Source organism: Anomaloglossus baeobatrachus, chromosome 3 (assembly GCF_048569485.1).
Source record: "Anomaloglossus baeobatrachus isolate aAnoBae1 chromosome 3, aAnoBae1.hap1, whole genome shotgun sequence".
In the NCBI taxonomy this organism is placed as follows: Eukaryota; Metazoa; Chordata; class Amphibia; order Anura; family Aromobatidae; genus Anomaloglossus; species Anomaloglossus baeobatrachus.
The window spans coordinates 131692216-131705116 of NC_134355.1; the positions used below are offsets into that span (position 1 = coordinate 131692216).

Here is a 12901-nt window from a genome sequence, read left to right on the forward strand (position 1 = left end):
CTTCTCTGAGCCCTCCTTTCCACCAGAGGGTCACCCCTTCAAACGAGCTTCCTGCTCCCCAAAAAGCGGGCCGTCCATGGCCACAATATTCAAATGAGGACCGCCTCCCACTACAGCCACCTCCCGCTCATTCTGTCATTCAACCCAAAGAAGGAAACCCCAGCAAGCTGGAGCATGCAAAAATTGCCATAAAACTCAGTTTTGCTCCTCTCCATGGAAATATTTAGTAAAAGGCGAAAGATTTTTACATTCTGAAGAGAAACCAGAGTATATCAGGCAAGGGCGTCCTCCCGACCTAACACCCTGGCCGCAGCCCTCACTTGGCCCGGGGACACCTCCTAGAAAAAGGGGGGCAGGGGGTTGATGATGGCTAAACCAAATGGTACCACACAGCCAGCCCGGCGAGAGGCCATCTTCCCCAGGCTGCTCCCTTCTCTAAGCCCTCCTTTCCACCAGAGGGTCACCCCTTCAAACGAGCTTCCTGCTCCCCAAAAAGCGGGCCGTTCCTGGCCACAATATTCAAATGAAGACCGCCTCCCTCCCAGCAGCAGCCACAGCAGTCAGCCTCCCACTACAGCCACCTCCCGCTCATTCTGTCGTTCAACCCAAAGAAGGAAACCCCAGCAAGCTGGAGCATGCAAAAATTGCCATGAAACTCAGTTTTGCTCCTCTCCACGGAAATCTTTAGTAAAAGGCGAAAGATTTTTACATTCTGAAGAGGAACCAGAGTATATCAGGCAAGGGCCTCCTCCCGACCTAACACCCTGGCCGCAGCCCTCACTTGGCCCGGGGAGACCTCCTAGAAAAGGGGAGGCAGGGGGTTGATGATGGCTAAACCAAACGGTACCACACAGCCAGCCCGGCGAGAGGCCATCTTCCCCAGGCTGCTCCCTTCTTTGAGCCCTCCTTTCCACCAGAGGGTCACCCCTTCAAACGAGCTTCCTGCTCCCCAAAAAGTGGGCCGTCCATGGCCACAATATTCAAATGAGGACCGCCTCTCTCCCAGCAGCAGCCACAGGAGTCAGCCTCCCACTACAGCCACCTCCCACTCATTCTGTCGTTCAACCCAAAGAAGGAAACCCCAGCAAGCTGGAGCATGCAAAAATTGCCATAAAACTCAGTTTTGCTCCTCTCCACGGAAATCTTTAGCAAAAGGCAAAATATTTTTACTTTCTGAAGAGAAACCAGAGCATATCAGGCAAGGGCCTCCTCCCGACCTAACACCCTGGCCGCAGCCCTCACTTGGCCCGGGGAGATCTCCTAGAAAAGGGGAGGAAGGGGGTTGATGATGGCTAAACCAAACGGTACTACACAGCCAGCCCGGCGAGAGGCCATCTTCCCCAGGCTGCTCCCATCTCTGAGCCCTCCTTTCCACCAGAGGGTCACCCCTTCAAACGAGCTTCCTGCTCCCCAAAAAGCGGGCCGTCCATGGCCACAATATTCAAATGAGGACCGCCTCCCTCCCAGCAGCAGCCACAGGAGTCAGCCTCCCACTACAGCCACCTCCCGCTCATTCTGTCGTTCAACCCAAAGAAGGAAACCCCAGCAAGCTGGAGCATGCAAAAATTGCCATAAAACTCAGTTTTGCTCCTCTCCACGGAAATCGTTAGTAAAAGGCGAAAAATTTTTACATTTTGAAGAGAAACCAGAGTATATCAGGCAAGGGCCTCCTCCCGACCTAACACCCTGGCCGCAGCCCTCAATTGGCCCGGGGAGACCTCCTAGAAAAGGGGACGCAGGGGGTTGATGATGGCTAAACCAAACGGTACCACACAGCCAGCCCGGCGAGAGGCCATCTTCCCCACGCTGCTCCCTTCTCTGAGCCCTTCTTTCCACCAGAGGGTCACCCCTTCAAACGAGCTTCCTGCTCCCCAAAAAGCGGGCCGTTCCTGGCCACAATATTCAAATGAAGACCGCCTCCCTCCCAGCAGCTGCCACAGCAATCAGCCTCCCACTACAGCCACCTCCCGCTCATTCTGTCGTTCAACCCAAAGAAGGAAACCCCAGCAAGCTGGAGCATGCAAAAATTGCCATGAAACTCAGTTTTGATCCTCTCCACGGAAATCTTTAGTAAAAGGCGAAAGATTTTTACATTCTGAAGAGGAACCAGAGTATATCAGACAAGGGCCTCTTCCCGACCTAACACCCTGGCCGCAGCCCTCACTTGGCCCGGGGAGACCTCCTAGAAAAGGGGAGGCAGGGGGTTGATGATGGCTAAACCAAACGGTACCACACAGCCAGCCCGGCGAGAGGCCATCTTCCCCAGGCTGCTCCCTTCTTTGAGCCCTCCTTTCCACCAGAGGGTCACCCCTTCAAACGAGCTTCCTGCTCCCCAAAAAGTGGGCCGTCCATGGCCACAATATTCAAATGAGGACCACCTCTCTCCCAGCAGCAGCCACAGGAGTCAGCCTCCCACTACAGCCACCTCCCACTCATTCTGTCGTTCAACCCAAAGAAGGAAACCCCAGCAAACTGGAGCATGCAAAAATTGCCATAAAACTCACTTTTGCTCCTCTCCACGGAAATCTTTAGTAAAAGGCGAAAGATTTTTACAATCTGAAGAGAAACCAGAGCATATCAGGCAAGGGCCTCCTCCCGACCTAACACCCTGGCCGCAGCCCTTACTTGGCCCGGGGAGATCTCCTAGAAAAGGGGAGGAAGGGGGTTGATGATGGCTAAACCAAACGGTACTACACAGCCAGCCCGGCGAGAGGCCATCTTCCCCAGGCTGCTCCCTTCTTTGAGCCCTCCTTTCCACCAGAGGGTCACCCCTTCAAACGAGCTTCCTGCTCCCCAAAAAGTGGGCCGTCCATGGCCACAATATTCAAATGAGGACCGCCTCTCTCCCAGCAGCAGCCACAGGAGTCAGCCTCCCACTACAGCCACCTCCCACTCATTCTGTCGTTCAACCCAAAGAAGGAAACCCCAGCAAACTGGAGCATGCAAAAATTGCCATAAAACTCAGTTTTGCTCCTCTCCACGGAAATCTTTAGTAAAAGGCGAAAGATTTTTACAATCTGAAGAGAAACCAGAGCATATCAGGCAAGGGCCTCCTCCCGACCTAACACCCTGGCCGCAGCCCTTACTTGGCCCGGGGAGATCTCCTAGAAAAGGGGAGGAAGGGGGTTGATGATGGCTAAACCAAACGGTACTACACAGCCAGCCCGGCGAGAGGCCATCTTCCCCAGGCTGCTCCCATCTCTGAGCCCTCCTTTCCACCAGAGGGTCACCCCTTCAAACGAGCTTCCTGCTCCCCAAAAAGCGGGCCGTCCATGGCCACAATATTCAAATGAGGACCGCCTCCCTCCCAGCAGCAGCCACAGGAGTCAGCCTCCCACTACAGCCACCTCCCGCTCATTCTGTCGTTCAACCCAAAGAAGGAAACCCCAGCAAGCTGGAGCATGCAAAAATTGCCATAAAACTCAGTTTTGCTCCTCTCCACGGAAATCGTTAGTAAAAGGCGAAAAATTTTTACATTTTGAAGAGAAACCAGAGTATATCAGGCAAGGGCCTCCTCCCGACCTAACACCCTGGCCGCAGCCCTCAATTGGCCCGGGGAGACCTCCTAGAAAAGGGGACGCAGGGGGTTGATGATGGCTAAACCAAACGGTACCACACAGCCAGCCCGGCGAGAGGCCATCTTCCCCACGCTGCTCCCTTCTCTGAGCCCTTCTTTCCACCAGAGGGTCACCCCTTCAAACGAGCTTCCTGCTCCCCAAAAAGCGGGCCGTTCCTGGCCACAATATTCAAATGAAGACCGCCTCCCTCCCAGCAGCAGCCACAGCAGTCAGCCTCCCACTACAGCCACCTCCCGCTCATTCTGTCGTTCAACCCAAAGAAGGAAACCCCAGCAAGCTGGAGCATGCAAAAATTGCCATGAAACTCAGTTTTGCTCCTCTCCACGGAAATCTTTAGTAAAAGGCGAAAGATTTTTACATTCTGAAGAGGAACCAGAGTATATCAGACAAGGACCTCCTCCCGACCTAACACCCTGGCCGCAGCCCTCACTTGGCCCGGGGAGACCTCCTAGAAAAGGGGAGGCAGGGGGTTGATGATGGCTAAACCAAACGGTACCACACAGCCAGCCCGGCGAGAGGCCATCTTCCCCAGGCTGCTCCCTTCTTTGAGCCCTCCTTTCCACCAGAGGGTCACCCCTTCAAACGAGCTTCCTGCTCCCCAAAAAGTGGGCCGTCCATGGCCACAATATTCAAATGAGGACCGCCTCTCTCCCAGCAGCAGCCACAGGAGTCAGCCTCCCACTACAGCCACCTCCCACTCATTCTGTCGTTCAACCCAAAGAAGGAAACCCCAGCAAACTGGAGCATGCAAAAATTGCCATAAAACTCAGTTTTGCTCCTCTCCACGGAAATCTTTAGTAAAAGGCGAAAGATTTTTACAATCTGAAGAGAAACCAGAGCATATCAGGCAAGGGCCTCCTCCCGACCTAACACCCTGGCCGCAGCCCTTACTTGGCCCGGGGAGATCTCCTAGAAAAGGGGAGGAAGGGGGTTGATGATGGCTAAACCAAACGGTACTACACAGCCAGCCCGGCGAGAGGCCATCTTCCCCAGGCTGCTCCCTTCTTTGAGCCCTCCTTTCCACCAAAGGGTCACCCCTTCAAACGAGCTTCCTGCTCCCCAAAAAGTGGGCCGTCCATGGCCACAATATTCAAATGAGGACCGCCTCTCTCCCAGCAGCAGCCACAGGAGTCAGCCTCCCACTACAGCCACCTCCCACTCATTCTGTCGTTCAACCCAAAGAAGGAAACCCCAGCAAACTGGAGCATGCAAAAATTGCCATAAAACTCAGTTTTGCTCCTCTCCACGGAAATCTTTAGTAAAAGGCGAAAGATTTTTACAATCTGAAGAGAAACCTGAGCATATCAGGCAAGGGCCTCCTCCCGACCTAACACCCTGGCCGCAGCCCTTACTTGGCCCGGGGAGATCTCCTAGAAAAGGGGAGGAAGGGGGTTGATGATGGCTAAACCAAACGGTACTACACAGCCAGCCCGGCGAGAGGCCATCTTCCCCAGGCTGCTCCCATCTCTGAGCCCTCCTTTCCACCAGAGGGTCACCCCTTCAAACGAGCTTCCTGCTCCCCAAAAAGCGGGCCGTCCATGGCCACAATATTCAAATGAGGACCGCCTCCCTCCCAGCAGCAGCCACAGGAGTCAGCCTCCCACTACAGCCACCTCCCGCTCATTCTGTCGTTCAACCCAAAGAAGGAAACCCCAGCAAGCTGGAGCATGCAAAAATTGCCATAAAACTCAGTTTTGCTCCTCTCCACGGAAATCGTTAGTAAAAGGCGAAAAATTTTTACATTTTGAAGAGAAACCAGAGTATATCAGGCAAGGGCCTCCTCCCGACCTAACACCCTGGCCGCAGCCCTCAATTGGCCCGGGGAGACCTCCTAGAAAAGGGGACGCAGGGGGTTGATGATGGCTAAACCAAACGGTACCACACAGCTAGCCCGGCGAGAGGCCATCTTCCCCAGGCTGCTCCCTTCTCTGAGCCCTCCTTTCCACCAGAGGGTCACCCCTTCAAACGAGCTTCCTGCTCCCCAAAAAGCGGGCCGTCCATGGCCACAATATTCAAATGAGGACCGCCTCCCTCCCAGCAGCAGCCACAGGAGTCAGCCTCCCACTACAGCCACCTCCCGCTCATTCTGTCGTTCAACCCAAAGAAGGAAACCCCAGAAAGCTGGAGCATGCAAAAATTGCCATAAAACTCAGTTTTGCTCCTCTCCACAGAAATCTTTAGTAAAACGCAAAATATTTTTACGTTCTAAAAAGAAACCAGAGTATATCAGGCAAGGGCCTCCTCCCGACCTAACACCCTGGCCGCAGCCCTCACTTGGCCCGGGGAGACCTCCTAGAAAAGGGGAAGCAGGGGGTTGATGATGGCTAAACCAAACGGTACCACACAGCCAGCCCGGCGAGAGGCCATCTTCCCCAGGCTGCTCCCTTCTCTGAGCCCTCCTTTCCACCAGAGGGTCACCCCTTCAAACGAGCTTCCTGCTCCCCAAAAAGCGGGCGGTCCATGGCCACAATATTCAAATGAGGACCGCCTCCCACTACAGCCACCTCCCGCTCATTCTGTCGTTCAACCCAAAGAAAGAAACCCCAGCAAGCTGGAGCATGCAAAAATTGCCATAAAACTCAGTTTTGCTCCTCTCCACGGAAATCTTTAGTAAAAGGCGAACGATTTTTACGTTCTGAATAGAAACCAAAGTATATCAGGCAAGGGCCTCCTCCCGACCTAACACCCTGGCCGCAGCCCACACTTGGCCCGGGGAGACCTCCTAGAAAAGGGGAGGCAGTGGGTTGATGATGGCTAAACCAAACGGTACCACACAGCCAACCCGGCGAGAGGCCATCTTCCCCAGGCTGCTCCCTTCTCTGAGCCCTCCTTTCCACCAGAGGGTCACCCCTTCAAACGAGCTTCCTGCTCCCCAAAAAGCGGGCCGTCCATGGCCACAATATTCAAAGAGGACTGCTTCCCTCCCAGCAGCAGCCACAGGAGTCAGCCTCCCACTACAGCCACCTCCCACTCATTCTGTCGTTCAACCCAAAGAAGGAAACCCCAGCAAGCTGGAGCAAGCAAAATTTGCATTAAAACTCAGTTTTGCTCCTCTCCACGGAAATCTTTAGTAAAAGGCGAAAGATTTTTACATTCTGAATAGAAACCAGAGTATATCAGGCAAGGGCCTCCTCCCGACCTAACACCCTGGCCGCAGCCCTCACTTGGCCCGGGGAGACCTCCTAGAAAAGGGGAGGCAGGGAGTTGATGATGGCTAAACCAAACGGTACCACACAGCCAGCCCGGCGAGAGGCCATCTTCCCCACGCTGCTCCCTTCTCTGAGCCCTTCTTTCCACCAGAGGGTCACCCCTTCAAACGAGCTTCCTGCTCCCCAAAAAGCGGGCCATCCATGGCCACAATATTCAAATGAGGACCGCCACCCTCCCAGCAGCAGCCACAGGAGTCAGCCTCCCACTACAGCCTCCTCCCGCTCATTCTGTCGTTCAACCCAAAGAAAGAAACCCCAGCAAGCTGGAGCATGCAAAAATTGCCATAAAACTCAGTTTTGCTCCTCTCCACGAAAATCTTTAGAAAAAGGCGAAAGATTTTTACATTCTGAAGAGAAACCAGAGTATATCAGGCAAGGGCCTCCTCCCAACCTAACACCCTGGCAGCAGCCCTCACTTGGCCCGGGGAGACCTCCTAGAAAAGGGGAGGCAGGGGGTTGATGATGGCTAAACCAAACGGTACCACACAGCCAGCCCGGCGAGAGGCCATCTTCCCCAGGCTGCTCCCTTCTCTGAGCCCTCCTTTCCACCAGAGGGTCACCCCTTCAAACGAGCTTCCTGCTCCCCAAAAAGCGGGCGGTCCATGGCCACAATATTCAAATGAGGACCGCCTCCCACTACAGCCACCTCCCGCTCATTCTGTCGTTCAACCCAAAGAAAGAAACCCCAGCAAGCTGGAGCATGCAAAAATTGCCATAAAACTCAGTTTTGCTTCTCTCCACGGAAATCTTTAGTAAAAGGCGAACGATTTTTACGTTCTGAATAGAAACCAGAGTATATCAGGCAAGGGCCTCCTCCCGACCTAACACCCTGGCCGCAGCCCACACTTGGCCCGGGGAGACCTCCTAGAAAAGGGGAGGCAGGGGGTTGATGATGGCTAAACCAAACGGTACCACACAGCCAGCCCGGCGAGAGGCCATCTTCCCCAGGCTGCTCCCTTCTCTGAGCCCTCCTTTCCACCAGAGGGTCACCCCTTCAAACGAGCTTCCTGCTCCCCAAAAAGCGGGCCGTCCATGGCCACAATATTGAAATGAGGACCGCCTCCCTCCCAGCAGCAGCCACAGGAGTCAGCCTCCCACTACAGCCACCTGCCGCTCATTCTGTCGTTCAACCCAAAGAAGGAAACCCTAGCAAGCTGGAGCATGCAAAAATTGCCATAAAACTCAGTTTTGCTCCTCTCCACGAAAATCTTTAGAAAAAGGCGAAAGATTTTTACATTCTGAAGAGAAACCAGAGTATATCAGGCAAGGGCCTCCTCCCAACCTAACACCCTGGCCGCAGCCCTCACTTGGCCCGGGGAGACCTCCTAGAAAAGGGGAGGCAGGGGGTTGATGATGGCTAAACCAAACGGTACCACACAGCCAGCCCGGCGAGAGGCCATCTTCCCCAGGCTGCTCCCTTCTCTGAGCCCTCCTTTCCACCAGAGGGTCACCCCTTCAAACGAGCTTCCTGCTCCCCAAAAAGCGGGCGGTCCATGGCCACAATATTCAAATGAGGACCGCCTCCCACTACAGCCACCTCCCGCTCATTCTGTCGTTCAACCCAAAGAAAGAAACCCCAGCAAGCTGGAGCATGCAAAAATTGCCATAAAACTCAGTTTTGCTCCTCTCCACGGAAATCTTTAGTAAAAGGCGAACGATTTTTACGTTCTGAATAGAAACCAGAGTATATCAGGCAAGGGCCTCCTCCCGACCTAACACCCTGGCCGCAGCCCACACTTGGCCCGGGGAGACCTCCTAGAAAAGGGGAGGCAGGGGGTTGATGATGGCTAAACCAAACGGTACCACACAGCCAGCCCGGCGAGAGGCCATCTTCCCCAGGCTGCTCCCTTCTCTGAGCCCTCCTTTCCACCAGAGGGTCACCCCTTCAAACGAGCTTCCTGCTCCCCAAAAAGCGGGCCGTCCATGGCCACAATATTGAAATGAGGACCGCCTCCCTCCCAGCAGCAGCCACAGGAGTCAGCCTCCCACTACAGCCACCTGCCGCTCATTCTGTCGTTCAACCCAAAGAAGGAAACCCTAGCAAGCTGGAGCATGCAAAAATTGCCATAAAACTCAGTTTTGCTCCTCTCCACGGAAATCTTTAGTAAAAGGCGAAAGATTTTTACGTTCTGAAGAGAAACCAGAGTATATCAGGCAAGGGCCTTCTCCCGACCTAACACCCTGGCCGCAGCCCTCACTTGGCCCGGGGAGACCTCCTAGAAAAGGGGAGGCAGGGGGTTGATGATGGCTAAACCAAACGGTACCACACAGCCAGCCCGGCGAGAGGCCATCTTCCCCAGGCTGCTCCCTTCTCTGAGCCCTCCTTTCCACCAGAGGGTCACCCCTTCAAACGAGCTTCCTGCTCCCCAAAAAGCGGGCCGTCCATGGCCACAATATTCAAATGAGGACCGCCTCCCTCCCAGCAGCAGCCACAGGAGTCAGCCTCCCACTACAGCCACCTCCCGCTCATTCTGTCGTTCAACCCAAAGAAGGAAACCCCAGCAAGCTGGAGCATGCAAAAATTGCCATAAAACTCAGTTTTGCTCCTCTCCACGGAAATCTTTAGTAAAAGGCGAAAGATTTTTACGTTCTGAAGAGAAACCAGAGTATATCAGGCAAGGGCCTCCTCCCGACCTAACACCCTGGCCGCAGCCCTCACTTGGCCCGGGGAGACCTCCTAGAAAAGGGGAGGCAGGGGGTTGATGATGGCTAAACCAAACGGTACCACACAGCCAGCCCGGCGAGAGGCCATCTTCCCCAGGCTGCTCCCTTCTCTGAGCCCTCCTTTCCACCAGAGGGTCACCCCTTCAAACGAGCTTCCTGCTCCCCAAAAAGCGGGCCGTCCATGGCCACAATATTCAAATGAGGACCGCCTCCCTCCCAGCAGCAGCCACAGGAGTCAGCCTCCCACTACAGCCACCTCCCGCTCATTCTGTCGTTCAACCCAAAGAAGGAAACCCCAGCAAGCTGGAGCATGCAAAAATTGCCATAAAACTCAGTTTTGCTCCTCTCCACGGAAATCTTTAGTAAAAGGCAAAAGATTTTTACGTTCTGAAGAGAAACCAGAGTATATCAGGCAAGGGCCTCCTCCCGACCTAACACCCTGGCCGCAGCCCTCACTTGGCCCGGGGAGACCTCCTAGAAAAGGGGAGGCAGGGGGTTGATGATGGCTAAACCAAACGGTACCACACAGCCAGCCCGGCGAGAGGCCATCTTCCCCAGGCTGCTCCCTTCTCTGAGCCCTCCTTTCCACCAGAGGGTCACCCCTTCAAACGAGCTTCCTGCTCCCCAAAAAGCGGGCCGTCCATGGCCACAATATTCAAATGAGGACCGCCTCCCTCCCAGCAGCAGCCACAGGAGTCAGCCTCCCACTACAGCCACCTCCCGCTCATTCTGTCGTTCAACCCAAAGAAGGAAACCCCAGCAAGCTGGAGCATGCAAAAATTGCCAAAAAACTCAGTTTTGCTCCTCTCCACGGAAATCTTTAGTAAAAGGCGAAAGATTTTTACGTTCTGAAGAGAAACCAGAGTATATCAGGCAAGGGCCTCCTCCCGACCTAACACCCTGGCCGCAGCCCTCACTTGGCCCGGGGAGACCTCCTAGAAAAGGGGAGGCAGGGGGTTGATGATGGCTAAACCAAACGGTACCACACAGCCAGCCCGGCGAGAGGCCATCTTCCCCAGGCTGCTCCCTTCTCTGAGCCCTCCTTTCCACCAGAGGGTCACCCCTTCAAACGAGCTTCCTGCTCCCCAAAAAGCGGGCCGTCCATGGCCACAATATTCAAATGAGGACCGCCTCCCTCCCAGCAGCAGCCACAGGAGTCAGCCTCCCACTACAGCCACCTCCCGCTCATTCTGTCGTTCAACCCAAAGAAGGAAACCCCAGCAAGCTGGAGCATGCAAAAATTGCCATAAAACTCAGTTTTGCTCCTCTCCACGGAAATCTTTAGTAAAAGGCGAAAGATTTTTACGTTCTGAAGAGAAACCACAGTATATCAGGCAAGGGCCTCCTCCCGACCTAACACCCTGGCCGCAGCCCCCACTTGGCCCGGGGAGACCTCCTAGAAAAGGGGAGGCAGGGGGTTGATGATGGCTAAACCAAACGGTACCACACAGCCAGCCCGGCGAGAGGCCATCTTCCCCAGGCTGCTCACTTCTCTGAGCCCTCCTTTCCACCAGAGGGTCACCCCTTCAAACGAGCTTCCTGCTCCCCAAAAAGCGGGCCGTCCATGGCCACAATATTCAAATGAGGACCGCCTCCCTCCCAGCAGCAGCCACAGGAGTCAGCCTCCCATTACCGCCACCTCCCGCTCATTCTGTCGTTCAACCCAAAGAAGGAAACCCCAGCAAGCTGGAGCATGCAAAAATTGCCATAAAACTCAGTTTTGCTCCTCTCCACGGAAATCTTTAGTAAAAGGCGAAAGATTTTTACGCTCTGAAGAGAAACCAGAGTATATCAGGCAAGGGCCTCCTCCCGACCTAACACCCTGGCCGCAGCCCTCACTTGGCCCGGGGAGACCTCCTAGAAAAGGGGAGGCAGGGGGTTGATGATGGCTAAACCAAACGGTACCACACAGCCAGCCCGGCGAGAGGCCATCTTCCCCAGGCTGCTCCCTTCTTTGAGCCCTCCTTTCCACCAGAGGGTCACCCCTTCAAACGAGCTTCCTGCTCCCCAAAAATCGGGCCGTCCATGGCCACAATATTCAAATGAGGACCGCCTCCCTCCCAGCAGCAGCCACAGAAGTCAGCCTCCCACTACAGCCACCTCCCGCTCATTCTGTCGTTCAACCCAAAGAAGGAAACCCCAGCAAGCTGGAGCATGCAAAAATTGCCATAAAACTCAGTTTTGCTCCTCTCCACGGAAATCTTTAGTAAAAGGCGAAAGATTTTTACGTTCTGAAGAGAAACCAGAGTATATCAGGCAAGGGCCTCCTCCCGACCTAACACCCTGGCCGCAGCCCTCACTTGGCCCGGGGAGACCTCCTAGAAAAGGGGAGGCAGGGGGTTGATGATGGCTAAACCAAACGGTACCACACAGCCAGCCCGGCGAGAGGCCATCTTCCCCAGGCTGCTCCCTTCTCTGAGCCCTTCTTTCCACCAGAGGGTCACCCCTTCAAACGAGCTTCCTGCTCCCCAAAAAGCGGGCCGTCCATGGCCACAATATTCAAATGAGGACCGCCTCCCTCCCAGCAGCAGCCACAGGAGTCAGCCTCCCACTACAGCCACCTCCCGCTCATTCTGTCGTTCAACCCAAAGAAGGAAACCCCAGCAAGCTGGAGCATGCAAAAATTGCCATAAAACTCAGTTTTGCTCCTCTCCACGGAAATCTTTAGTAAAAGGCGAAAGATTTTTACGTTCTGAAGAGAAACCAGAGTATATCAGGCAAGGGCCTCCTCCCGACCTAACACCCTGGCCGCAGCCCTCACTTGGCCCGGGGAGACCTCCTAGAAAAGGGGAGGCAGGGGGTTGATGATGGCCAAACCAAACGGTACCACACAGCCAGCCCGGCGAGAGGCCATCTTCCCCAGGCTGCTCCCTTCTCTGAGCCCTCCTTTCCACCAGAGGGTCACCCCTTCAAACGAGCTTCCTGCTCCCCAAAAAGCGGGCCGTCCATGGCCACAATATTCAAATGAGGACCGCCTCCCTCCCAGCAGCAGCCACAGGAGTCAGCCTCCCACTACAGCCACCTCCCGCTCATTCTGTTGTTCAACCCAAAGAAGGAAACCCCAGCAAGCTGGAGCATGCAAAAATTGCCATAAAACTCAGTTTTGCTCCTCTCCACGGAAATATTTAGTAAAAGGCGAAAGATTTTTACATTCTGAAGAGAAACCAGAGTATATCAGGCAAGGGCCTCCTCCCGACCTAACACCCTGGCCGCAGCCCTCACTTGGCCCGGGGAGACCTCCTAGAAAAGGGGAGGCAGGGGGTTGATGATGGCTAAACCAAACGGTACCACACAGCCAGCCCGGCGAGAGGCCATCTTCCCCAGGCTGCTCCCTTCTCTGAGCCCTCCTTTCCACCAGAGGGTCACCCCTTCAAACGAGCTTCCTGCTCCCCAAAAAGCGGGCGGTCCATGGCCACAATATTCAAATGAGGACCGCCTCCCACTACAGCC

The 12901-nt window shown here is 54.8% G+C and overlaps 28 non-coding genes across 28 annotated transcripts; all 28 read right to left on the reverse strand.

Moving 5' to 3' along the window:
- Positions 1–155: 155 nt before the first annotated feature.
- LOC142297867 (U5 spliceosomal RNA) lies at positions 156–271 on the reverse strand. Its single transcript, XR_012752133.1, has one exon. It is a non-coding gene; the product is annotated as a U5 spliceosomal RNA (small nuclear RNA).
- Positions 272–616: 345 nt separating this feature from the next.
- On the reverse strand, positions 617–732 carry LOC142297697 (U5 spliceosomal RNA). The gene has a single exon (XR_012751971.1). It is a non-coding gene; the product is annotated as a U5 spliceosomal RNA (small nuclear RNA).
- A 345-nt stretch (positions 733–1077) lies between these two features.
- On the reverse strand, positions 1078–1193 carry LOC142297890 (U5 spliceosomal RNA). Its single transcript, XR_012752155.1, has one exon. It is a non-coding gene; the product is annotated as a U5 spliceosomal RNA (small nuclear RNA).
- Positions 1194–1538: 345 nt separating this feature from the next.
- Positions 1539–1654, reverse strand: LOC142297884 (U5 spliceosomal RNA). Its single transcript, XR_012752150.1, has one exon. It is a non-coding gene; the product is annotated as a U5 spliceosomal RNA (small nuclear RNA).
- Positions 1655–1999: 345 nt separating this feature from the next.
- On the reverse strand, positions 2000–2115 carry LOC142297740 (U5 spliceosomal RNA). The gene has a single exon (XR_012752014.1). It is a non-coding gene; the product is annotated as a U5 spliceosomal RNA (small nuclear RNA).
- Positions 2116–2460: 345 nt separating this feature from the next.
- Positions 2461–2576, reverse strand: LOC142297741 (U5 spliceosomal RNA). The gene has a single exon (XR_012752015.1). It is a non-coding gene; the product is annotated as a U5 spliceosomal RNA (small nuclear RNA).
- A 345-nt stretch (positions 2577–2921) lies between these two features.
- LOC142297729 (U5 spliceosomal RNA) lies at positions 2922–3037 on the reverse strand. The gene has a single exon (XR_012752003.1). It is a non-coding gene; the product is annotated as a U5 spliceosomal RNA (small nuclear RNA).
- A 345-nt stretch (positions 3038–3382) lies between these two features.
- LOC142297885 (U5 spliceosomal RNA) lies at positions 3383–3498 on the reverse strand. Its single transcript, XR_012752151.1, has one exon. It is a non-coding gene; the product is annotated as a U5 spliceosomal RNA (small nuclear RNA).
- Positions 3499–3843: 345 nt separating this feature from the next.
- Positions 3844–3959, reverse strand: LOC142297698 (U5 spliceosomal RNA). The gene has a single exon (XR_012751972.1). It is a non-coding gene; the product is annotated as a U5 spliceosomal RNA (small nuclear RNA).
- Positions 3960–4304: 345 nt separating this feature from the next.
- LOC142297730 (U5 spliceosomal RNA) lies at positions 4305–4420 on the reverse strand. Its single transcript, XR_012752004.1, has one exon. It is a non-coding gene; the product is annotated as a U5 spliceosomal RNA (small nuclear RNA).
- Positions 4421–4765: 345 nt separating this feature from the next.
- Positions 4766–4881, reverse strand: LOC142297790 (U5 spliceosomal RNA). Its single transcript, XR_012752062.1, has one exon. It is a non-coding gene; the product is annotated as a U5 spliceosomal RNA (small nuclear RNA).
- Positions 4882–5226: 345 nt separating this feature from the next.
- On the reverse strand, positions 5227–5342 carry LOC142297887 (U5 spliceosomal RNA). The gene has a single exon (XR_012752153.1). It is a non-coding gene; the product is annotated as a U5 spliceosomal RNA (small nuclear RNA).
- Positions 5343–5687: 345 nt separating this feature from the next.
- LOC142297892 (U5 spliceosomal RNA) lies at positions 5688–5803 on the reverse strand. The gene has a single exon (XR_012752157.1). It is a non-coding gene; the product is annotated as a U5 spliceosomal RNA (small nuclear RNA).
- Positions 5804–6117: 314 nt separating this feature from the next.
- Positions 6118–6233, reverse strand: LOC142297883 (U5 spliceosomal RNA). Its single transcript, XR_012752149.1, has one exon. It is a non-coding gene; the product is annotated as a U5 spliceosomal RNA (small nuclear RNA).
- A 344-nt stretch (positions 6234–6577) lies between these two features.
- Positions 6578–6693, reverse strand: LOC142297865 (U5 spliceosomal RNA). The gene has a single exon (XR_012752131.1). It is a non-coding gene; the product is annotated as a U5 spliceosomal RNA (small nuclear RNA).
- A 345-nt stretch (positions 6694–7038) lies between these two features.
- LOC142297866 (U5 spliceosomal RNA) lies at positions 7039–7154 on the reverse strand. The gene has a single exon (XR_012752132.1). It is a non-coding gene; the product is annotated as a U5 spliceosomal RNA (small nuclear RNA).
- A 314-nt stretch (positions 7155–7468) lies between these two features.
- Positions 7469–7584, reverse strand: LOC142297872 (U5 spliceosomal RNA). The gene has a single exon (XR_012752138.1). It is a non-coding gene; the product is annotated as a U5 spliceosomal RNA (small nuclear RNA).
- Positions 7585–7929: 345 nt separating this feature from the next.
- On the reverse strand, positions 7930–8045 carry LOC142297888 (U5 spliceosomal RNA). Its single transcript, XR_012752154.1, has one exon. It is a non-coding gene; the product is annotated as a U5 spliceosomal RNA (small nuclear RNA).
- A 314-nt stretch (positions 8046–8359) lies between these two features.
- LOC142297873 (U5 spliceosomal RNA) lies at positions 8360–8475 on the reverse strand. The gene has a single exon (XR_012752139.1). It is a non-coding gene; the product is annotated as a U5 spliceosomal RNA (small nuclear RNA).
- Positions 8476–8820: 345 nt separating this feature from the next.
- LOC142297709 (U5 spliceosomal RNA) lies at positions 8821–8936 on the reverse strand. The gene has a single exon (XR_012751984.1). It is a non-coding gene; the product is annotated as a U5 spliceosomal RNA (small nuclear RNA).
- Positions 8937–9281: 345 nt separating this feature from the next.
- LOC142297565 (U5 spliceosomal RNA) lies at positions 9282–9397 on the reverse strand. The gene has a single exon (XR_012751844.1). It is a non-coding gene; the product is annotated as a U5 spliceosomal RNA (small nuclear RNA).
- A 345-nt stretch (positions 9398–9742) lies between these two features.
- Positions 9743–9858, reverse strand: LOC142297558 (U5 spliceosomal RNA). Its single transcript, XR_012751838.1, has one exon. It is a non-coding gene; the product is annotated as a U5 spliceosomal RNA (small nuclear RNA).
- Positions 9859–10203: 345 nt separating this feature from the next.
- Positions 10204–10319, reverse strand: LOC142297570 (U5 spliceosomal RNA). The gene has a single exon (XR_012751849.1). It is a non-coding gene; the product is annotated as a U5 spliceosomal RNA (small nuclear RNA).
- A 345-nt stretch (positions 10320–10664) lies between these two features.
- LOC142297816 (U5 spliceosomal RNA) lies at positions 10665–10780 on the reverse strand. Its single transcript, XR_012752086.1, has one exon. It is a non-coding gene; the product is annotated as a U5 spliceosomal RNA (small nuclear RNA).
- Positions 10781–11125: 345 nt separating this feature from the next.
- On the reverse strand, positions 11126–11241 carry LOC142297574 (U5 spliceosomal RNA). The gene has a single exon (XR_012751853.1). It is a non-coding gene; the product is annotated as a U5 spliceosomal RNA (small nuclear RNA).
- Positions 11242–11586: 345 nt separating this feature from the next.
- Positions 11587–11702, reverse strand: LOC142297576 (U5 spliceosomal RNA). The gene has a single exon (XR_012751855.1). It is a non-coding gene; the product is annotated as a U5 spliceosomal RNA (small nuclear RNA).
- A 345-nt stretch (positions 11703–12047) lies between these two features.
- LOC142297588 (U5 spliceosomal RNA) lies at positions 12048–12163 on the reverse strand. Its single transcript, XR_012751866.1, has one exon. It is a non-coding gene; the product is annotated as a U5 spliceosomal RNA (small nuclear RNA).
- Positions 12164–12508: 345 nt separating this feature from the next.
- Positions 12509–12624, reverse strand: LOC142297835 (U5 spliceosomal RNA). The gene has a single exon (XR_012752104.1). It is a non-coding gene; the product is annotated as a U5 spliceosomal RNA (small nuclear RNA).
- Between the last annotated feature and the right edge of the window lie 277 nt (positions 12625–12901).